The sequence below is a fragment of the Periplaneta americana genome, chromosome 12, assembly GCF_040183065.1.
Source record: "Periplaneta americana isolate PAMFEO1 chromosome 12, P.americana_PAMFEO1_priV1, whole genome shotgun sequence".
Taxonomy (NCBI): Eukaryota; Metazoa; Arthropoda; class Insecta; order Blattodea; family Blattidae; genus Periplaneta; species Periplaneta americana.
The window spans coordinates 2716851-2743194 of NC_091128.1; the positions used below are offsets into that span (position 1 = coordinate 2716851).

Consider the following 26344-nt stretch of genomic DNA (forward strand, 5'->3'; position numbering starts at 1 on the left):
ACAACTTCTAATCACTGGATTTTGCACCAATATGCCTGGGTTAAATCCCAAATCTCTCCGCAGTGCATATGAAGAGAAGGCATATGTCATTATTTGTTGATAGTGATTCGTCCGTCGGACGGGGATATTAAGCCTCACGGCCCCTTGGTGCTATTCGACAGAAGTTGGCTATGTGCCGGCACCAGGTTTCCCCTTCTCCCTTCCTCATCTTTATCATCATCATTCATTCCAGACACTACACTTACACATACTCTCACCCTAGTACACGACATAACTCTCCACAGATACACATCATGTACATTGTGGCCCACCAAAGTGGGTGCAACTAGGGTAAATGGATCACAGTCCTGCCATCTATCCGCAATATGCGGAACCCGAATCACGTAAAGTGAAGTGGGTAGGCATTGGATACATACATACATACATACATACATACATACATACATACATACATACATACATACAAACAATTTCTATCACTAAACTGATGCGATAGCTTTACTGGTTCTTTAGGGCTAAAGATGCTTGGTGAGCTGTAAAAATAATTTAATGAACCAATAAATAAATTAATGAATCATTAAAAACATAGTAAAGCTTGATGAAATCGGCTATAAGTGTTATATTCCCTATTTTTCCATTTTTGGTGTAAATTCTTCATGGTCATCAATTGCCTTTTTTACTTTGTGTACTTATTTGGAAAACACTTGTTGATAAATTGGGAACACTCAGTTATTGTGAAGTTGTGAGGAAATACAATTCTATGATGACTCAGCTATAACCAGGGTGCGAATTAACGGGGGAGGGGGGGGGATTTCCGTCCCTGTTGGAAAGTTATCTCCCTCTTATAAATTTATATTTACGTTCCTGCCAGAGATAACTTCTATCCCCCTCACAGAATATAATTGTTTTAATATGACTATACTTTATAAAGTACAGTATAAAGTAAGCAAAAAAATAATATTGATGTATTTATCATTACCGACAAGCTCACAACAATAAATAACTTAGGAATTACACATCTTATCTTAAACCTGCTCATGGGTATAATTATTATTATTATTATGATCAAGATGCAACTCAGTGCGACCAAGCGTTGAGCCGTATCGAATGAGGATAATACTAATTTTATGTAGGATATTTTCTATCCCCCTCATTTGAAGTCTTAATTCGCACCCTGACTATAGTTGATGTCCATTTGGCTGCTTGCTTAATACCGGTAAGTTCCCCCATGTTGATAGCAAAGAATCCAGTAAATTATACCTTACAGGAAAAAACCGAGGACAGGAATTAGTGTAGGGTAATTTTGGCTCTCAAATTTTCAATTTGATTTTAAAATTTCAAGGCAACCTACCACTTTTCAAGGGGTCACATAGCATTGAGTGTTTATGATTGGTGGAACTTATTTTTCACTATATTCACCAATGTGATAGAACAATCTGAAAAAGATGTAGTTTTTCAATTTTATTTGGTAACAATCATTGCATCATCAACAGTGTGGAATAGTACATTATGCAACGCACCTATATTGGTAGTAATTAAGACGCGAGTATGTTTATGAAACAAGTGCAAGCGAGTTTCATAATTTTCATACGACCGTCTTAATTACCATTATAAGCAAGTTTCATACGACTTTTTATGCTCGACTATATTTCTAACTTGAAATTATTCATAAGTATTCATGTTATTCTTATCTGACTGGGGAGCAGAACTGACCTTGTGCAATATCTCGTAAATTGTGAGATGTGCGCAGACGTGAAAGTATTGATTTTTTCCGAGGAACAAATGTCATTGACCTTGATATAATCTAGAGAGTAAAATGAACATTAATCTTGATATAACCTTGAAATTGATTTGGACATTGAAAAACGAGATGACAAATTGAATTTATTTGAATATTATTTACAATTAACGCTAATTATTATAGTAACAGAACATAACCCTCTGCGACAGTATTGGATTTCCAGCCTCCGTGACGTTTCACTAGTTGTCTTTCGATTGCATATCCGAGAATAATTGATACTTGTGCTTTCATATTGCTACAATGGTGTTTTTTGATTTGTGGAACACCTGAACTTTAATGAATAGGTGTACTTTAATGAAGTCCATTAAAGGGCTGCTACCAGGTGTATAATTACTACATTTCGGCATGGTCGAGCATAAAGAATTTTACGACATTTTGAATAGTGCACCCAAAACTTAAACTAGGCCTAAATTAAGGACAGAAAAAGCATTCAGATTGGTATTTCTAAGGAAATGTTATACACAATGTGATACGCTCTTTTGATTAATTTTTTTGCAGTAGTAATAATAATAATAATAATAATAATAATAATAATAATAATAATAATAATCTATCTAAATAGTTTCATTTTTTTATAGAATAACAATTTAACTTTAGATAATATCTTGCCCAGAGCTAAGCTAATAATGTGATACAAGTATTAATGTATGAAGGATAGTTTATTATTGCTGTAACTTTAATTGTATATAAACATAATGAAGACATATTTTAAGCAATGTTATTAGTCTATGAAACTTTCTAGAGTTAAAACGTTAAAATTGTTACAATTTTTTTAAAAGGTAATGTACTTTATGACATACAGGCCCCATTTCAACACTGGTGTGGTGTCATCTTCAGTGTCCTGACACTGTTTTATTCAAGTGTTAAAGTGAATGATAAAAACAATGAACATTGTTAGTATTTAAAATAGCACATTTAGAAATATAGGGATATGTACTACCTAATGCATATGTTAACTTCATTAGAAAAGTGCCAGAACATTTTTAATGATCAAATCTGATTTAAATAAAAAATAATTTATTTGATTTTCCACAGCTTACCAGCTTGTATTTGCTGCTTCAACAATAAAAAGTTCTTACTTGTTACTTTCAGCATGTTCCTCCTGCAATAAAATTCAACCTATGGAAATAAAAATTAATTAGTTATTAATAGCTTTAAAATTCGCTGGCACTAATATTGTGTGCTGTAGAAGGTTGTAAAATTTTAATGCTTTTTTTTTTTTTTTTTTTAAGTGAAACCTGTTTTTTAGCATCTAAACATTCGATGTATAATTAACATACGGCTGGACAAAACACAGTGTTCAGAAAATCTCAGGTTATTATTTTATATTCGTTTTTTGAAAGAAATTATATTAGCTGCTGTAATATGTATTAAAAAGCCTTTTTCCAGCAATGGTAGAGAGACATTTAAACAAAATATTGCTGAAATCCAATTTTGTGTCCAGGTGAATTTTATTAATGATAAGATAATAGAACATCCACAAAGTAAGACGCTTAAAGCCATTCTTCAAGATTCCATAATTGTCCAACATGTGATGAAGGCAGTGCGAGATGGCAACACAGAAAACTTAACAGGAGAAGGACAGGTAAAAGCTCTTTTTTCTCCTTTTGTTTTGCTACTGTTTTTCTCTTTTTTTTTCCCTGCCTCCTTCCTCCTTCACTCAATTCCTTTTTCTGTTCCTGCTGTTTCCTTCTTATTTTACTACCCTGTCTGCTCCCAGCACCACCCCCACCGCCACGTTTGTTATGTGTCAAGTTTTTTTATAAAATTTTTTTGGAGTCATGTACCATTGAGTTTATCCACATGGCATTGACTGATCACAAACAATTCCAACATAGAAGCCACTTGGTAGCTGAATATTCACTTCGCATTCTGTTAGGCAGAGTTCTTCTGAATCTGATTTTCTCTATATCACACTTTAAAATTCATTTTTCGTAATTGATTAACTAGTGGAACTTACTCGTGTTAATTATGGAAGTCTGTGCGGCTTACAGCTGTTTCAGTGTATCATCACACCATCTTACATGAGTAAGTTCCACTAGTTAATCAATTACTTATATGCAGGTGTTAAAAGTAGTATACGCAAGATTCAAAATGGATCATTTTTCGTATTTTTATATTGCACTTCTTCAGATATACAGTACATTTTATCGAATGTAATTGTGTTTTTTTTTTTTTTTTTTTTTTTCTTTTACTGATATTCTGTTTGATTTGACTCAATACTTGATCAGAGCGTAGTGGAAGATCTCTGTGGCACCACCTTGCAAGAGAAGCTGCATTTTGCTTGGGATGTCTTACAAATTGATGTGAACAATCTTATGGATAATGACATGGATAAGGCAGCAAATAGATTGAAAATTCCTCCTGGTTTAAAACAGGTAAAACATTACAACAAGTTTGCTTTTATTATGCCCACACCCACAATTCTGTGGTTCCAAGGCAAATATGTTAATTTTTGACGAAAATGATATTTTACGATATGTTGTGCATCCTGACGATAACTTTATTGTGACAGAAGATGGTATGCATATATCTATTATTTTTCTTTGTAACTCTTTGTTATGAAACACGATTACAATGATTTCATGCAGTTGTTCAAACTTTAAATGCTCGCTCCTGAAGAACTGCAAGAAATGATACCTGCATCACATTTTGCCTTACATCACATTTTGCCTTTGAGGCACAGAATTATTAATTAATTGACAAGAACTGTTATGACTCCATCAGTTCATTGCTGTTGCTGGCTGTAAGTTGTTGTTATTTAGATTTTTCAGTTATTTTATCTTAATTGAAATCATATTTGTAATCCTTTTCTAGTAAGCCTCTTTTGCATGACACATTTCATTTTCTTTTGTTGTGGGGTGCTTTTATCATATGTTTCATTGCTTTATTTTAGATAGCACAGCTTATTGTTGATGTTAGTATTGTAAATTTAGTCATTTATTGTAGTTCTCCATTGACTAATAGAGTCTTTTAAGTATAAATATTTTCATTAACAAATAATTGACTCTGGTGATAGAGTGCTCACTGGATTTGCACATAATCCAAGGTACAGCTGTCAAAAAAAAAGTGGCCGCACTCATGAACAGCGAATATTTTCAAAGTCTACTTTGGGTCGCGGCGATGTTACACGATGCATGTGCTTGTACAAGCAGTTCCGAAACTATGGAAGTGTTCCATATCTGCTCCTCGCAGACCAGCGGTAGAGTGCTTGTTTAATGATTCAAAGGTTGTGGGTTCGCGCCTTCTTCAAGTTTTCATTTTATTTTTTAATCGTTCTTTAGCGATGTAAATGATATTCAAATTATCATTTATATCCAGTTATCGTTCTTGATGGATATCACGTTATTTATATTTTGTTATCGTTCTTTAGGGATATGAATAAAATTCAAGTCATCATTTGTATTCTGTTATCGTTTTATAACGATGTGAATAATAATAATAATAATAATTATTATTATTATTGTATCTCCAGTGGGGGTTAGCCCTATTTTACATATGTATGTTAGGGCTATAGTTTTATACACAAAACAGATAAGCATAAAGAGAAATGGAAAAGAAAATTAAATTAGCTTATGCGATGTAAACAAAACATAAACAATCTGTAAATTAGGCATTGCGATTGCAAAACAAATATCAGTTATCAATTTGAAACATACAAAAACATTAACAACACACATACGTAACACTTCTATAACACAAATATGCAGCTTTCCATACCATACATCATAAATTAATACACAATAGTCACACAAACACAATCAAACTATAATTACGACATTGCGACGACATCAAGCATCCCATAACTGACTCACATACATAACAAATCAAGCATCCCATAACTGACTCACATACATAACAAATCAAGCATCCGTTGCAACACATACACTTCAACATAGTAACCACACTTTTAAAAGTTACAAATTTGGCTCCAAGAAGAATAAATAGGACACTGTTACTAATTACTATTCTTCTACAATTTCTTAAATACATCTGTAATAAATCTGTGAAATTCCGATATGAATAATATTCACGTTTTTTATATTGTTATCGTTCTTTAGCGATATAAACAATATTCAAGTTATCATTTACCCTATATTCTGTTTTCCTTCATTAGCATTATAAAATAATATTCAAGTTATTTATATTGTTATTGTCCTTTCGCAATATAAATAATCTGTATTTTATGTAGGTAATTATTATAACACAAACATCTTTCTTTGTAAAATAGGTTACTTTATTTAGATAATTAAACACGTATTATATAATATCTTATATTAATTAAACAAACCGATATTTATCATTTATATTGTGTTATCGCTCTTTAGTGATACTGTATAAATAATATTCAAGTTATTTATATTGTAATTGTTCTTTAGCGATATAAATAACATAAATTTAATATTAGGTTTGGAAAAATCCAGTTGCATAATACTGCTATTAGGTTTTCTTTTTGTATTATTACATTATACTATCTTGAACCACAATAAAATGAAAAGGAGTAACGAGGAATTGAACCTGAGATGTTGACATCTAAATTCCGACGTTCGTCCGCTGAGCTACGAGGGCAAAAGTGTGGAAACAATTTCGGAAAAATTGGCCCAATCACACTCTAAGATTTTCTGATGATTCGTAGAAGCTAGTCCAGGATGCGGGGGGCAAAGGCTAATTGAGATTTCCCGATCTCTGATAGGGTCAAACATCCTGATAGAATTAATATTTAACCCTTGCCGTGACTTTCGGTGAAGTCCGGAGGGCCCAATTAGTCAAATCCACTCTCCTCATCTCCACGCTTGGGTCCCCTGGAATTTAATAAGATGCGAAAGAGATAGTGGTGTGCGGAAAGCAACGGGATGTTACCGCATTTAGGCCTATCCTTCCCAAGAATAACTGCAAACATGAACAAAGGAAGCTTTAAATAGAAGAAGAAGCATCTTCTGCGGACCTCTGGAAAAAGAACTAAGGAAGAGACTAGTGAAGTGCTTTGTGTGGAGTGTGGCATTGTATGGGGAAGGAACATGGACATTACGACGAAATGAAGAGAAACGAATTGAAGCATTTGAAATGCGGATGTGGAGAAGAACGGTGCATGTGAAGTGGACAGATAGAATAAGAAATAAAATTGTGTTTGAAAAAGTGAGTGAAGAAAGAATGATGCTGAAACTGATTAGAAAGATAAGAAGTAACTGGTTGGGTCTCTGGTTGAAAAGAATAATAGACGACATTAGGATATGTGGATCATATGCGGAGACCAAGAGGAAGGCAGAAAATAGGAAAGATTGGAGATTGCTGGGTTTGCAATGAAAGACCTGCCCATGGACAGAACACTTATGTATGTATGTTCAGAATGCCTGGAATATCGTGTCTAAAAACAGTCGCTATTTGCATAGACTAGTCAATTCCATGCCCACTCGACTGCAAGATGATCGAGATAAGAGGAAGATAGACTAAATATTGAATTGTGGCTTTTTGTTTTGTTTTTTGAACGCTTAATTGTTTGAATGTTTTAAGGCCGACACCAGTAAATTTGTTATGTTTATGCCACGAAAGATATTTTTATTGAGAATAAAATCTTTTTTCTTTCCATTTGCAGCCACAATATCATAATGATAAAGTCATGGCATAATATATTAATGAACCTGATGTTAATTACTAAAATAATCGTAAAAGAAAAAGGAGCCATTATGTATAGTTTGTCTCTCTCAAAAACAGAACAAAAAAGAACATAAAAAGCACGTGGTTGTAGTCGAACGCAAGACCTCATGAATAAGAGGCCTGAACGCTACCATTATGCTATCGATAACACACAGAATACTTCAATTATAACTGTAGATATCAGGCAACGTGGTCCAACAACATGTAACATCGCCTGTCTCCGAATTGTAGCGAAGATACCCGAAGGGAACTTTGTTCCAGGAGAGCGGCCACTTTTTCTTTTGACAGCTGTACATTGATTAAATATCAGTTGAGGGCCATAGAGCTTTAGGCAGAAAAATTCTTTTAAGTGCGACTTGACTTCCATCAAAGGAAAAATAAATAAATTTGTTGTAAAAGTACGGAATGAAATGTATGTGAGCTCAGCAGCTGGGTTGCCTTCTTGCATCCCAATAGTGTGTTGTCAATTGTTGATAGCTGCTTCCTTCTGTCTTCTTCATGGCTGGATATTGGAAGGGATATTTTTTATCCATTGTATGGTACTGATTGGTTCTTTACATCGATGCAGTCAGATGAATAGATGGATAGCCTTTGTAAATGTTTTGCATGATAGATATTACCTGTATGTAACCTGAAGAAAGTCACTGCTTGTGATCTTCGGAAGTCTGGGTGGAAACTTGTTGCTTTATGGCGCCCCCCCACTGTTTTTCCACACTGTTGACATTTAGATGTTGCCTGATTTCTTATTTTATATAATTCTTATCAATTTGAAAGATACGTACGAAAGTTTAGCATTTGATAACTGACAGATTTCTGTTCCTTTTTAGCCTGTTCATTTCCATTGATCCCACAATGTGAAGGTGTCACCTTCCAGTGGGTTTTATTGCTCATACTAAGAGTCCCAGTGCTTCATTTTGCACTATTCTGTCCAGTTGATAATCTGCTGAGATGCAGTTAACAAAATCCCACAGTTGTACAGTGAGATGGATTTAATAAATGTTTTGTAGGTTACATTGAGTGTACTTCCGGAGCTACCCCACTTGATGCTCGCTAATCTTTTAAGCATTGTGGGTCTTATCTTTGCCTTGTCAGTGATAACTTTAACGTGCTGGTTGCAGCCGAGTTCCCTATCAAAATGGATATTTCATACTTATTACATTCTAGCCAATGTTTAGTGTGATCTCAGGTGGCTTGTTACAACATAGTGTTAACCCGTACACCCTAGTCGTGAACACCCAGGCAGATATTACGGAGCTCGTAACTATATATTCTGTAAGCCTGTACAGTGAAACCTCTCATTTACGGACATCGAAGGGACGTAACAATCTGTCCACATTTGGGAGGCGTCCTTTATTGGGAGGGACGTTCCCCAATCTAACAGTAAACTTATAATATGCATTATGTATCCCTTCACACTTTAAATAAAATGTATTATTGTAGTTTAATTCTGAATACAGCATACTGCAGTAAATTCTTTATAACTTTGAACTACAGTAGATAAGGCCGAAAAAGGAAAATACAGTACTATATTATGCAATTTTATTCTAGGTCTACAGTTATGCGTACTGTAATTTACAGTTTTCAACTTAACCTTTACGTTCAGGTGCCATGTCTCTCGAAACAGAACAACTGATTGAAGTGAAGAGAATAATCCTACTAACCCTATTATGTGTCGAATACAATTTCACGATCGCGGAAACTTTGGACCCATCAGACAGGTTAAATTTTATGACTTTGTTTATCCACCCGCTTCCAGCTAACAAGGGGTAGCTGGCTGGGCTTGTGGTACCCTATCAGACCCTTATGTTATGTTTCATGTTAAGGTATTTCTGTACAGTTCTCAAAACTAAATTTTCCATTTTTGTAACACATTAGGTCTTGAAATCCAAGTTCTGTCCGCAGTCCGGAGGTAAAGCAAGCTTTAGGACTGTGAAACAGCTGTCCGTGTCTCAGAGTGTCCGTAAACGAGAGTTAAATTTATCATTATTTCTATATTATTTCAGTTGGGACATAAAATTCTGTCCGTATATGAGGAGTGTCCATAAGGAGAGGTTTCACTGTACTTCTGAAACTTTCAGTACCTTTATTGGAATTGGTAAGGCAACAGTAACCATGAACATTTTTGAAATTGGAATTCGCATACTCGAGATAACAGTTTAAGTGGGTAGGCTGGTTAAGGGTTAGAGTCTGGTAGTTGAAGGACTTTATTTCCTTTTTTTATTTAGATTGTTGAGGTGGTTTTGTGGTGATGAAGTCCGCTCTCCGTATGTATGGGATTTCTTGAATTTTACTGGAAAGTAATTTTCCAGCATGTTAAACAAACAGTGCTTGAAACAGAGTTCTGGGATGAACCAATGTGGAATTGCCTGAATTTTGAGCAGGTTTCTCATACCTTATAGCAGAGAAACGTTATATGAGAAAGTTGTAGTACTATTTCAACATTTTGCTAGAGAATTGGAATCCTGTCTGCTTCAAATTGTTTGTTGTGTTCTCAAGAAGAAGAAATGGATATGAACCATTTAACACACTGTTCAACAAAATGGTAGCCTAAGTGCTGGGATGCAAATCTATTGAAATGAAGAGCATTAGGTACCTACCAACAACAGAATTATTTCAAATTTCATAAGATTTACTCACAACAAAAAGACCTAGCCATGGGAGATCCTCTATCAGGCTTACTGGCAGATATATTCTTACAGAATCTTGAAAAAATACATATTAGTTCTCTATCCAATAAATTCAATATTTCTACCTGCGTTCGATATGTAGATGACACCCTTATAATATACGAAAATAACACGCACTTTACCGAATCCATTACCAACGAATATAATAAATTACGTCTGAACATAAAATTCACACATGACTCTGGTATAGATGACACACTAAACTTTTTGGATTTAAAAATTACATTGACTCCCCCTTATATAACGTTTGATATATACAGAAAACCCACATCAGCAACCCATTCAATAACAAGACCTCAAGTCTATAAAACTGAATATTAGATTTTCATTCCTTGCAGACAGTACACTCTTATATCCCTTTGCCAAAGGATTTTTTGAATTAAAGACATCAAATAGCTTGTCAAAGAACAAACAGAATTCTACTGTTGCTTGTCCCCTGAAATTCTTTAGTTTTAAGTCTGAACATAGGAGTAGCAGAGCATTTCCAACAGATGCACCTGGCGCTTGTACTGCTAATTTCAGTTTCATTTTTTGGTTTTTGAAATGGACGTGACACTTTGAAAGTTTATTTGCAATAGTAATGGTTTCATTTGTTTGTATTTGTTCTAATTTGTCTATAAACTTCCACTCAATAACATTGTCATTTAGAACTTTTAAAACTTTCATGTCTCCAAACAAATTCTTCATTAATTTAATCATATGACATGCATCTAACACCAGTTGTATACCGTAGCCACCTATGTTGAAAGATGTGTCTAGGTCTTCTGCATTGAAATTGCAACCTAACTTGTTTCCCATAACAATATCATCACAGGTCACTGAAACAGCAGTTAGTTTGATACTTTGCAAGCGACTTACGCACTTTTTAATTAAATTGGCTGTCAAATCTGCTGTTAGACCATTAATTAAAAAATAGCCCACAGGAATTTTCCAGGCTACATTAATTCCCACTACCATTATTACAAAAACCTCTTTTGCCTCTTTCATTTCACTTAGACATACACCATTGCCTAAATCAACATAGCCTGTAAATGCACTACCATTCTATTCAATGCATTTTCGAGTAGACATCTCTTCAAAATTAAGTGCTACATAAAGAGGGTGAGATGAAAGTGCTACTCGATCTTCTAAAGCTAAGAAGGCTTCAGGTGTAAATCCAGGATTTTCATCTATTGTGTTCCGCCAATTTCTTAGTGTGTTAACATAGGGTAGAGCCCTATTTAAGCTGTCTAACATATTCGTTTGCAGCTGGTGAATAGAAATTAAGTGTTAATACAAATTTTTTTAAAGTATCTGAATGTTCTCCATTTTTTTTTTCGCCCCAGATCTCTTAATTAAATCAAACTTTCAGAAAAATTGTTCTGTAGAACCCCTTGTGTATGGTCATTAATTAGATTCTTTTTCTTTAGATCTTTGATAAAGGTTTTAAGGGTGGATATCACTTCACTTTGCCTGTCACATTTTCTCTTGCAGTTAATATTTTTCTTTTTCAATGCTCGTAACTGTTCATTCTTCTTTTCTAACATATTTTCAAGTGATTTAATACGTTTTCTAAGACTCGATAATGCTATAATTGTGCTCCAAATATACATCATCATATGTTTAAAAGAATTACTGTCGGGATCAATTTATTTGTTTCATGTGGAATTGTTGCTTCCATTTTTCTTTTCAGAACTCTCCGAGATGCTTTTTCAATCTGCTAGAGTAATATTATACTAAGTCTATTAAGAATTTATAAAAAGCGAAAATCATTTATTCATATTATAAAGCAAAGTTATTAAATTATAGATTAGAAATGTACATGTATGTATTTATTTACACTGCAAGTGGGCAAGCACCCGGTGGCAGTGGTATATACAATATTAACAATACACAATAAAATGATAACCAATACATAATAAAATTTACAATATACAATACAATTTTACAACACGTATACAGTTTTACACACAATACAATAATAATACATAATACAATTTAACACAATAATAATAAAACATAAAATAAAATACCTCATTTTACAATACAACCTACGTAATTATCTATAGGTCCTACATAAGTTTCAATAGTCTTTCACTTTACTCTCATCTCATTCCCTGTAGTGGCACTATGACGCATTTCACTGACACTTTAGCACACATTTCACTGACACTATAGAACACATTTCATTGACGCTATAAATTATCACTGATCGGAACTGTTCACTGCACTGTAAAACCATAACTTCACTGACTCACCTCACTTCACTGATACAACAGTTCAAATAAGTCAAATAATTACACCCTTATGCATACTTATAAACAGAACTACATTTAAACTAAACATTTCTAGTCTAAGGCCCTAGTTTTAAATAATTTACAATTCAAACCAAGGAAGTAAACTCGTCAGCCTAGATAAATACATGTCACCTTAAAAAATTAAATGTTGAATGCCACCTTAATTTTAATTTTCACTTTATATACAACTTTTTAAATTATTCTTGAATCTCCTTAAGGAAGGACAGCCCTCAAAGACCGCTGCAGGTAGGTCATTCCAATCATTTATAGTTCTATTTAAAAATGAGAATTTACCTACATCCGTTTTCTGTAAGCTATTAATATAACAGTGTTCAGCAGTTTACCTTTTGTAGATGGCTTGGGAAGTTAAACAGAGACGGAACTACGTCATCTTTCAAAATTTGATTTCCTAAGGATATCCAGAAACAAGACTTCAAAATGGGCAGAACACAATTTGTGGTTCCGAGTTGGCACGAATTTATCCTGTTTAATTGTTGTCGCCCACTTAGCCAGAAAATCTATCTTATTTAATGGGAACCTGTGATTAATAGCATTAAGTTATAAGTTTAAACAAGTTTATTAGCGGTATTTTGGAAACCTAATATTGGAGAACAACACTTTTTTATGTTAGATATTCGTCTTCGTCTACAGATATTATTTCGGTACATCTCTAACTAGACTAAGCAAGCAAGAAAGAAGTTGTACAGTAATTATAGTATTGTACTTACTTCTGCAGAGAAATTCCAGATCCTTTCTTGTATGTGTATATACAATTAAACACTGCACACGAATTCACCATGGTGAATGGCATCAATCATTCAATTAAATTTGCACACGAATTCACCATGGTGAATGGCATCAATCATTCAATTAAATTTACTACTTAGGCATAGTACTTATTAAATAATAACAAACCTACACATTAACAATGCGTATCTCTAACTTGTAGGAACACATTCATACTTCGAAGATATTACGCATTTTTGAAATACACTAATTTTATTATGAGAAACGACTATTAATGTACTCCATCAATGCTAAAGACTAAACTTCCAATTAACTTTAACTTTAATGCACTATTAAAAGTAGACAACACAAATCAACACTCTATTGAAAGTAAACAACATAAATGAACACGTGAATCTCCATATGTTGATGCTTGACAAAGTGCTTCTGCCCCCAAAACATGACGTCGCACAAACCTGCGTGAGAGGTTTCAGATTTGTAATGACACCAGCAATTGTGTGTCTAGATACATAACTACAACGTCTTTGATCCAGATAAATAAAACATAAATTTCGTCGTCCTTAGTGGTTTTGCAGTTGCCATAGTAGTAGTTGGATCCAAGATTCGTAGGTTCTAATCCAGCCAAGGGCAATGGATTTTAAAAGGCAATAAAATCCTTAGTGCAGCTTCCTCCTAGAGGAAATGGACTATGTCATAGATTTACGTACAACATACAAGAAAATTCTTTCCCTAATACAGGGTTCTGGCAAAATTTATAGGCTATTTCTCTCTCAGTTGAACTTTAATGCTGAATAGTCTCTGGAATTGGAAGTATCGTTAAGTAAAATGCTACTACTCCTGTTGCTGCTGCTAATATCTCCATCGATGATGACAGTTTTCATGGATGAATTTGCTATGTGAATGATGACTTTATGAAAGTGTCAGAAGTGCTTATTGTGTCTGTTAGTCGGGCTTAGACAGTTAGCATTTATGGGACAGTCAAAAAACTGTTGACTATGAGGTGGCGAAATCAAGAGAGAAACTTCAATTTTTGTGTGTGGGCAGGTGTGCGTGTGTTTTTTTCTAACACATCAATTCAAAATAAAGTGTTCTACAGATATGTTGTTTCTTTTTTTATACAGATTATTGAGAAAAAAAGAAGGTATTATTCGTATGCATATGATGGGGAAGCGAGTAAATTATGCGGCTCGCTCTGTTATAACTCCAGATCCATGTTTAAACATTGATAAAATTGGTCTCCCCGAGGAATTTGCTAAATGTCTGACATATCCTGTGCCTGTAACAGGATGGAATGTTGCAGAGTTGCAGAACATGGTGCTGAATGGGCCAAATAAGCATCCAGGGTAAGATAAATAACATGTCACAGGTAATTTTGTTTCTTTTGTATGGCCTTCAAAATTTTGTCTTTGTTAGAAGAGAACCAATTTTATTATTGTTTCATACATTTATGGCGGCTCAGTTGGTAGAGCAGCTGGCTACGAACTGAAAGGTCCGGGGTTCAATCCCAGGTGGTGACAGGATTTTTTCTCGTTGCCAAACTTTCAGAACGGCCCCGAGGTTCACTCAGCCTCCTATAAAATTGAGTACCGGGTCTTTCCTGGGGGTAAAAGGCGGTCAGAGCGTGGTGCCGACCACACCACCTCATTCTAGTGCTGAGGTCATGGAAAGCATGGGGCTCTACCTCCATGCCCCCCAAGTGCCTTCATGGCATGTTACAGGGATACCATTACCTTTACCATACATTTATAAAATGAGAGTCGATTGAAGTAAAGATACTGGATAAAGGTACTGTTCGCAAAGGTCTTGGCTACAAATGCATTGCATGTTATGCAGTTTTATCAACTTACCACAGTAGCTAGGTATCCATTGAAATAATATTTCTTTTTGGAGATTCTTGAGTTTACTTACTTTTTCTTAATAAAGTAATGAGTTTGTGGAAAATCTGTTGTGAAGCAAATTGAAATACATATAATTAACTCAGTGTAATTATGAAAGAGTGCCTTACATGATGCTCCTTTTTAGAGCTGTGATGGTCCAAAATGAAGATGGTTCTGTGATAAGATTGTCTGCTTTCAACTCTAACCAGCGAGAAAGTGTTGCAAAACGCCTCTTGACGCCGAGTGATTCAACTCACAACTCCCAGAGGTTGAAAGTGGTGTGTATAGTGTTCTGGAGCAAATTTACCTCTTCTCACACTTTAGAAATGTCACTTGTGGTTGCACGAAATTCATTAAATCCAATTTATAAACACTAAATTGTACAGGAAAACTCTTTTATACTTTTCATACTCAAATGTTTTTTATTCCTCAAGTCCCAGCAAAATTCCTATACTTTTCACGTTAATTTATTTTGGTTACACATTTCTTTTATACAGTTTTTACACTTAAAGTTCGTTCCAACAAGTAGTTTATGTATCAATTCATGTACGAACCTTTTATCACCTTATGCACGTGTGCTGGTTAGGTACCTACTATGGGATTGAAATAGAAATGAATGATGTTGAAACACTTTTTCAGATCATCACATACTAAAACCAGAGCTTCTGTAACTTTTGCCTGAGAATGGGTTGCCTAATTATTATCATGTTGCAGCTAATTCAAATTGCAAAAAATAAAATTTCGATAATTTTATATAAAAAGATAACAAAAAGTATGGAAGATAAGAATTCCGCAAATTGTACTGGGAGACTCTTTCATCTAAAAGAAAAAATAGTTTTTATTTTCCCAATTATTCATTTGTGTACTTTATTTATTATATTTTAAATCAAAGTTGCATGTTGAAAATGTAATTAGCTATTTCATTACCCAAATAATTTTCATTCTCTTTCTTTTTGGTGAAAATTTAAATTAAGTCTTTAATTTTTATTATTTGTTTGCAGTTCATTTTCCATCTTAACCTTTAAGTTGTGATGCGAAAGATATAAACAGTCGATCTTGTCTTTCTTCAGTATCCAGGAGACTTAGTGAGCATGTGCACATGTCCAAGACAGTACATGCCTCAGTGCACCAACTACTTCTGATCGCTCCAGATCCGTGTCAAAAGTTTGTTGGAATGTTCAACTGAAGTACATGTTTCCTGTTCAGAATTGGTTTGGAGTGTGTTGGAATGTCTTTTCTGTACTGCGCATGCTTACAATAGTTACGGATGGTTACTGACTGTTGTTGGAACGAATCTTTATACAACTTAATCGCATTTTAAACCCCAGAAGATAATGAACATCATTTAAACATTCTAAATGAATTTTGTTCGAAATTAGGTTTGCCATAAAAATACAGTGTGTGTTCATTGTTAAGATGCAGAAATTCGAAACTGCCCATGCTTTCCTCCCCCAGTCTTGTGCACCTATGTTACTGCTTTTGAAACAGTGAAATATTTTGTGAACACCATGATGTAATTGAACAAATTATGGAACAGTTATCAAAATTTGAGGATATGGTTTGTTCTTTAGGAGCTAGCAATCCAAAATGATTGACGTGTTTGTAAAATAATCACATGTTATTAAATGGAGATCACACTGGAAGAACGAGGTAAGTCAGTATTGTAAAATTGCCTGGATTGGAGTTGTGGCTCTGAGCAACTAAGATTTCCTACAAATAAATTTATATTATTCGAGAATCGTGTTATAAATTTGAGGATCGTATTATAGACTCAAAGATTTATTTATTTATTTATTTATTTATTTATTTATTTATTTATTTATTTATTTATTTATTTATTTATTTATTTATTTATTTATTTATTTATTTATTTATTTATTTATTTATGTATTTATTTATTTGTTTGTTTATTTATTTATTTATTTATTCTGGTGTAGTAAAAAAATACACTATATACAAAGTAAAGCTACACAAGAAATAGAGAGAGAGAAAAAAAACACTATAAACAAAGTAAAGCCACACAAAAATATACACAGGTTGCAGTCACACAAACTTTAAATGAGTGATTAAGTATCATAATAAATTGTATCCTAACTAATTAACTAACATACACAAGAAACTTGCAATTTTAATCTAGGTTAAAAAAGAAAAGGAAAAAAAAAAAAACACAAATCAATACTTCTAGCAATACCTAAAAAACATTAACTAAGACAAAATTTTCCAATTTAATTTTGAATTGTGATAAAGTCCGGCAGTCCCTGACGTCATTAGGTAACGAATTCCAGAGGCGAGGTATTTCTACAGTATAGGAAGATGTATATAAAGACTTTCTATGATGAGGGATAGAAAGAAGTGCTTGATGTCGGTTTCGAAGAGTTGTAAGACAATGAAAGCATGATAACAGATAATTCAGAGTAGAAGTATGCATGATTCTAAACAGAAGAGACAGGGAATGTATTGTTCTTCGTTCCTTCAGACGCACCCATGAAAGTAACTGGAGGGAAGGTGTTATATGGTCAAATTTACGAGTATTGCAGATGAATCGTATGCACACATTATGAACACGTTGTAGTCTCTCAGCTAAGAGTGAACTTACATTAGTTAGCAAGGAATCGCAATAATCAAAATGGGGCATTACAAGCCTCTGAATAAGATTCTTCTTTTAGACTAAGATGGCTTAATTGTGAAGTTCTAAATTTCTTTTATGGAAATTTTACTGAATTGGCTTAACTTGTTTTTCCCATAAAATCTTTAAATGTTATTTCATATGTTATTGAATGTCATTTTAATTATATGTTTTCCTCACATACATTTTTTTTTCTCCAGACCCCATAAAAATGTATAAATGAAGTTTTACTGTGTCAGGTTGTGAAAAATTTCTTAATTGTATACATTTGGTCCTTTATTTAATAGATCTTAATAATACTTTTGCAACTGACTATGGACTGGAAAGTTCTAGGTCCAATTCCAAGTGGTGGCGAGATTTTTCTCGTTGCCTAAACTTGCAGATCAGTCCTGAGGTTCATTCACCCTTCTATCAAATTGAGTACAAGATTTTTTCCAAAAGTGAAGGCAGTTGGAGCATGATTCTGATCACACCACCTCATTCCAGTACCAAGGTCATGAAAGCATCTCGACACGCCCCAAGTAACTTCATGACTGACATACAAAGGGGATACCTTTACCTTTTTACCTAATAATAATTTTAATTGTTGTAATTACTGGTTTGAACCAAAGTATGTTTGGCTTACAATGAGACTCGTTTACTTTATAGATTTCTAATTACTGATTTTATGACTTATTTCACAAAAATAAAAGCAAACAATATGAATTTGTTTTTTCAGAATATTTCTTTTTCTCGTTCTGTGAAGTGTTTCATAATGTTTGAAGAAGTTCAGGGAATAAAATTAAGTAGGTATGTTCCAAATACAAAAATTGAAACAGGTTGGTAATATATAATATAGGCTATTTTTAACATTGATCTTACTCTTGTTTCCTGATAATAATGTGTTAAATTATCACATGAGGTGTTTGGATCAAAAATACTTATGTGTGCATGTTCCAAATACAAAAATTGAAACAGATTGGTAATATACAGAGCGTTTACCTACGGGTGGGGCCAGGAAAGCGGCCTGCCTGCGGTGTCGCTTGTTGGAATCGTCTATCCGTAAGCTTCCGCTTTCTATACTATAGTCTGTAGGGTTTTAATTTTAAAAGTTTAGCAGCAGTAAAGACTGATGTTTTTGAAACACTAACTTCCTGTGAAACACATCTTAGAGATTTATTAGGAGAGCGTGTAAATTATGCACTGATTTCATCAATTTTTTTCTCCCGTCAATACTCTTTGTTTTCGCTTAGGAATTGTAGCATTTATCGACCCTGTTGTCCTTCATTTGTTAACAAGACGTCTAACAGTTTCTCTACCCTGAACTGGAGCACCCGGATATTTCACTTCAAATTGCCTACGCACCTCTCTACATGACTCTGTTTTCACATATGCATCATACATAAAAACTCTTTGTTCAAGCGTTAATTTTGCGTTTTGCATTGTTAAGAAATTTTACACAATGCTGAATATTTAAGCAACTGTGTCAAGAAACTGCACTGTACGTGTTAAATACTGCAACATCTGGCTCACAACTGATAACTTGTCGACCTTGATGTCCTTGATTGTCGAGCGTGTCTCAACAACTGCGTGCACAAAGCGGCGTATCAGTACATGCCGCTTTCCTGGCCTCACCCGTAGGCGAATGCTCTGTATAATATAGGCTATTTTTAACATTGATCTTACTCTCGTTTCCTGATAATAATGTGTTTAATAATGACATGAGGTGTTTGAATCTAAAATACTTTTGTGTGTTCTATAGCATTTGTTTGAACTATATAATCTATTACATTGTTTTTCTGTAGGTTCACAGACATCTGTGCAATGGAGACGTGTTACTTCTAAACAGGCAGCCTACTCTACATAGACCCAGCATCATGGCCCATACTGCACGAATCCTGAAAGGAGAGAAAACTATACGGTTGCACTATGCAAACTGCAAAGCTTACAACGCTGATTTTGATGGCGATGAAATGAATGCTCATTTTCCCCAGAACGAAGTTGCTCGCAGTGAAGCCTACAATATTTGTATGTATTAATAATCTCATGATTAATTACAGCTTTCCTCTTCATTAATTTTAAATAGCACTGTAGCATTCTGTTATAGATTTAACACTTGCTACTGCCTGTCAAAAGGTGCCACTGTTTAATGCAGGAAATTTTCTTTGTGCTCCAAATAACTCCACTCAAATTTAAAATAATATGTTATCTAAGAAACACAGCTTTCTTGAGTCACATGCAGGCATGAGTAATATAATAGGAATCGTTTATTTGGATGTTCACTAACAGTTTGAGCTGATCCATTAGCTGTCAGTTTTTTCCGGAACACAGAAGTGCTTGTCCTTGACTCACATGGTATGTGTGGACGTCTATGAGTGCAGACATGTGTGACATGGAACCTTATTTGTGACATTTTTTCGGAATATCGGAACATTTTGTCTTTGTTATTTATTTAATTTTTTTGTGCTTGGCTGATTACCGAGTTATTATTCACTCGAATTCCATAAAAGCAAGTACAGGCAATGTGTTGTTGTTATCTATGTTGGCGGGACATAAGGAACCAATCCATGAGTCTTCGGCATGCCAGTACAGTTTTGAGAGGTTCTTCGTCTTCTGGAGAGTGGGATCCAGTTTTCGGCATTGAAGAGATGTTCTCCATTCATTTTAGTGCTCTGGTCCTTGCAGACGGTGCAGTGTTCAGAGTTATAAATTTCCATGCGATATATGTGATGCTAGACAGTCATGCTCAGTATAACAAGTTATATTATCATCATACGACTTAGAGGTGGTGGTTTTCCCCACATTTTTGTATACGGTTCACCACTACACTTGATTACATTCCATCATATATCCTAAAATATTTTTCCTCTCATCTATATCTTTCCACATCTTCCATTACCTTCAGTTCAACTCTATTTCAGTCTATTTTCTTCTTCCACCCTTTCTGATATGCTGTACAGTATTTCCAACTCTTCACTTCTTTATCTTCCTCAGTCCCATTCCTGAATACTATGCTGCACTGTCTACCTTACTCTTGTTCACAAACATTCTATTCATCCGTCTCTATTATCATTGTCATCTTCCATTATTATTATCCCTAATTTTCTGTTTATCTTAAACCCTTTCTTCTCTGACTAATATTCACTAATTTTTCTACTTTCTCATCTACATTACCATATTATATTATTTGTTTAGTTTATTGTTCCGATGTTCTACTGTTTATAATACTTCCTTACTATTACTTGTTCAATGCACATAATTTTTTACGCAAATCAAGATTTTCAGGTATAACTCCCTGTAAAGTTGATTTGAATAATTTCGAGGGAAAAATTGTTCCGGGGCCGGGTATCGAACCCGGGACCTTTGGTTAAATGTACCAGTGCTCTACCAACTGAGCTACCTAGGAACTCTACAAGACACCGATCCAACTTTTCCGTCTATATCCACAGACCTCAAAGTGGGCTGACAACCGTCAAGCAACCAACACTGAGTGCACACTAACTCTGTGTGAGGAGGAGGGGAGGTTGTAAGCTGATTTGGATCAAAATTAACATTTTTTGGTTTTTAGCTGAACTAATAAATTAAGAAAAAGTCGGTAGGTTAAGGAAGATCACAACTAAAGGTGTCCAAATTTTCATAGATGTAGATTGAATAGTTTCTGAGATAAGTGTACCTGAAGTTGCTAAATTTAACACAGCGAGGATAGCCCTAGTTCAGCTAAAAACCAAAAAATGTTAATTTTGATCCAAATCAGCTTACAACCTCCCCTTAAACGAACAGTGGTGTGTATTATGCAAATCAAGCTTTCAAGTATAACTCCCTGTAAAGTTGATTTGAATAATTTCAAGGTTGTGAGCCCACTTTGAAGTCTGTGGATATAGAGGGAAAAGTTGGATCTGTGTCTGGTAGATTTTCCAGGTAGCTCAGTTGGTAGAGCATGTGGTAGAGCATTGGTACATTTAACCAAAGATCCCGGGTTCGATACCCGGCCCTGGAACAATTTTTCCCTCGAAATTAATCATTTTTTTCCCCTTTATTGGATAACTTTTTCCGTTCGCTCTCACTACTTTTGCTCACTTTCTACCTCCTCCACTCCCCACATTCTTCCTTTCTCAGTTACATGAAACACTCAGTATTATTTTTTCCTAACTCATATTAGCCTCACTACCATCATTACTTTTCTTCTCGCTGTTTATTCTATTCATTTTCTCCTTAACACTTCATTACTTATTCCTCTATCTTATTCTCAGATCCACTTCAGTTACACTAATTGATCTTTTGATGGCATCAATACCTCAGACTATGTCAGATTTCTCCTCTAGTTCACTTGCTACACTTCACACATCCCTGTTTCTTTAACTATCTTATGTTCGCTGAACTGTTTTTACAAGTTTCCTCTAGTTTTTCATACATCTTTAGTACCCTATCAGTATCTCCTATGGTCGCTGGACTTGGATCATCTCCGCTCTTCTTCTCTCTTATGTTCTCGACTTCTTCTTTGTTCTCTTCATCGCAATCCCTTTCGTAACTTACACTTGGACTTGCACTCCATTACACTCTACTTATTCACCTCAGCTCATTCTCCTATTATCCCAGCTCTGGATTCCTCTCCCTTTCTTTCCTTCTTCTTTCCTCTATCATCCCCTCACTTGATTCATATCAATCAATAGCTTCCCATTCTTCACTAGACTCATTAATCATCACACAGATTAAACATATTTGTTATTATTCCAGAAGTATATTTGGCATTTAATTTTAAAAGAAAACAATCAGATAATTTTTCGAAACACTTTATTTATTATTTGTAATAAATAATATGAATCTTCCATAGCCAAAAATTTGACTATTAGAGCCACTACTATATTTCCTCGTGTATTAGACGCACTTTTTTCCATAATTCTTGGTTTAAAAATCCAGGCATAAGTATTATATGCCAGGAAAAAATTTTAGGCGAAAAAAATCATAACTATCTGACATTCCACGTGATAATCACAGCTGTTTCGACATCGAACATCGAACTGATATTGAAAATCATTGACTTGTGCGACTTCGAAAGCGTTGATATATCAAGGAGCAGTAATAATACGAAATGAATAAAAAATATAACACCGTATAACGTAGAACAATACAAATAAAGGAATATAATGATGTTATAGTATGTACATTCAGACTTCGCGAATAAGTACATCAACACGAAAATATACCCACGCTGAAAAAATTGAACACTGCACAGTAGCCTTCTCCACTAATAGGAATGTAGCGTACTCTATCAACTGCTGCTGAACACTGCTGTGTTGTCAGTTTGCTTCATGTTGTTACTAGCACTGCTGTGAAATCCTGCAAAAAAAAAGATGTTGTTCAGAGAGTGATGACTCACAGACTAGAATCCTTTGCATAAAGGCAATAGCATCTTACATAGTAAGGCATCAGAATTGTGCAAAGGACTCTTCTGCTGTTGTATGGTGGTCATTGTGACAACGTCGGATCTCTCACTGTCTACATTACACAAAGCTGTCAGGTGCATAGTTACAATTGTATTGTATTTTTTTACATTCCATCGCTTCACAGCTAGAATATGGAATATGTCGAAAGAAAAGTCGTGATAGTACTACAAAGACTTACTCCATAGTGACAGTCTAGTGAAATACTAAGGCATTCAGTAATGGCAACAATGCTGTAAATCAGCACTCCTAGCAGTGAGCATCGGAATCTTTTAGTATGTAATAAAGGAGCGATTGTTGCATAAATGTGGAATATTAAAAGTCTGTAAGTAACCATATTTTGTGAATACAGGGACTGTTTCTGATTTGTATTAAGTAATAACGCCCTAGAAATGTTAGTAAGGTATGAACAAAGATGCATCATAAAAATACAAGTTACAAGAGGAAAAAAATGCAACTCAGAAACTTGTGGGAGAAAAGTCCTACCATACCGAACTGTTGCAAAATGGGTGGAAGCGAGGCATTTGCTTTCAATCAAAAGTTGGCATCCGAACAGCTTTAGATTGATCAGTGAAAAAGAGATCCAGAAATGATGCTGCAGATGGAGTCCATCATCTTCCAAGGGTTTGTCAATGTACTGTTGACTGGCAGGGGTCTTTATTTGAAGTATGTAATGCCAAAAGCAACCTGAATAAATTTAGGGAGAAACACTATGTTGCCATTATTTTTCGAATGCCCTTGTATATACAGAAGGGTTTTACATTATACTAATACAACACAAGGGGTTAGTATCGATACTTAATACAAGATAAAAATATACATTCAGCATTGTTGAATGTCATGAATTCATCTACAGAATAGAAGGTATGAGAAATTAGGTACCTCTTTAATTTGATCCTAAATATTCGTAAGTTTTGATTTTTTTATATCCACAGGAAGGCTATTAAACTGTTCACTGCCATGTCACATACTTGAATACTTGTATATTGGGCATGTTTGCTTGAACTGACAGTAATTTGCAATAACATTCCCTGTGTGCTAATCAACATCTGTACAAATTCATTTTATATTACGTGTTATCCTAGATCATATATGTAACAGATAGGTCGGCCTTATAGGCTTTGGCGTTAACAACTTTTATCAGGTTTACTACGCTGCCATCTAGTTGTTACATAAGGAGTCACATCATAATTCCCATTTGAATTGCATTAGCAACAGTACTGCCATCTCATATTCGTTTACGGCGGACAGGTGGCAATCCTGGCGGTTGTTCTCTTCAAAGTGCTACCGATTTTAACATAGCGATGAGTTATTTGTTACATATATGATCTAGGGTGTTATGCATTACATTACTTGTGTCTGTATGTGACATTAGATTTTTTTAAAACTTTCTATATTTAATTACCTAAGTATTCATTGAAATTGATCATAAAATGTATTTTAACACTTTTCTTGTTATCAGAATTACCTTTGGACCTATGTATCCTAAGTTCAAACCCATACATAGTAGTTTTTTAAGTGGATAAAATTGCAAAACATAGTTACTTCCATTGATTAAGAAAGTAGAGTTGTTGGTCCCATTTCATAGATTTACTTATATTGGAGATTGAATTGTTCAAAAATAATGACGAATAAAGACAAAATTCTGTATCCAATTCTACTATTATTCTTCAGTCTCAACTCTTGGTAACATATATCACCATGACAACTTAACGATTTACTGTAGGAAAGAGTGAGAGTGATTAAGATCTCATTAGTACACATCCTTCTGCATACCGATACACAAACTGTGTTAATTAAGATGACACCAGACAAGAGTACTCATTGATCTACTTCTCAAGTGTTCGATATTGGATACCACCATATTATGCCATTGACTCTGTAGCATGTCCTTGAATGAATCAAGGAAACATGTTTAGTATATTTTGTAATGGTCAATTGAAAGATTAAAAAAGCAAAGTTTGTGCGCAGTAAATAATCTGACCCTGGTTGTAAAAAATTATGTTCTTAAAATTTTGCTTGAATTGCACCTGCTCTTTCGTCCCAAACAGATACATTTAGCTTCCATTCCTGAATTTTGTTTCATTTTCAGTGAGTGTAAATAATCAGTACCTGGTTCCAAAAGATGGAACGCCATTGAGTGGCTTGATTCAAGACCATATTGTGGCAGGAGTACTGCTGTCTATTAGAGGACGATTTTTTGTAAAGTGAGTAAACTAATAATTTCCTAGAGTCAGTGTGAAACATATCACTTTTCTCGTTTTCATTTCAAGATCAGTGGCAAATATTCAGAGCATGCCCTATTATTATTTTTAAGAACACAATACCTATAATTCGAATTATTATTATTATTATTATTATTATTATTATTATTATTATTATTATTATTATTATTATTATTATTATTATTATTATTATTATTATATTTATTTTTCTTGTTTTATTTTCCGCGCAAATATTAAATAATGCTGTATTCACTTTAAATCTAATCAGGTTAGACTGCATACAATTTATATGGCCTATATCCAGCATTTGACAAAAATGCCTTCTGAAGCCTCAGGGTGTATTACTGTTCACAGATCTCATACAAGCGCTGAGCAGACAAAGAATGTGTTAGGGTGAAATACCTGTCAGTTCGGATGCCGTAAAGGCAGAGTGTAAATCTGCATGCTATACGACAGTGACGGACTGATACACAGTTTTCTGCCTGCTTGACCTTACGTTTTTATGGTTATTCTGACAGTGATATTTTTCAGCATAATAGCAAATGGACATAGTTTATTCACCACTCAAAGATCCGCACCTTTTACAATTTAGCTTTCAGTGTAGCATGATTTCGTGACAGTTCAAGTGCTCAAGTTTCGTTCAGATCATCGAGAAGATAAAGTTGTATTTTGTTGTTTTGTTTAATGTCAACATGGGTGACTGTGACAAGGTGTTGTTACATTGGAAAACATAAATTGAAACCTTTCCAACATATGAACTTTGAGGAAAAGCAAATTATAGCCTATTTTCTCAGGACAGTCTAGTAGGGTGCTATTCATAGACATTTCGCAGCACACGCTACGAGCATACTAAGCTAGCCCCTGCTATCCTCTGGTTACTAGTACAGAATTCAAATCATATCCTATCGCTAACACTGGTTTATGAATACGAAAAACGCTGATCATCCACTGGAAACCCGCGCTAAAAATGTCTATGAATACGGCCCGTAGTGCCTAAATTAACAGCGGGTGGATTTCAAATATAAATATA

At 34.4% G+C, this 26344-nt stretch overlaps 1 pseudogene; it reads left to right on the plus strand.

Moving 5' to 3' along the window:
• LOC138710119 (DNA-directed RNA polymerase I subunit RPA1-like) overlaps positions 1-26344 on the plus strand; it is a 152905-nt pseudogene that overhangs the window by 34455 nt on the left and 92106 nt on the right.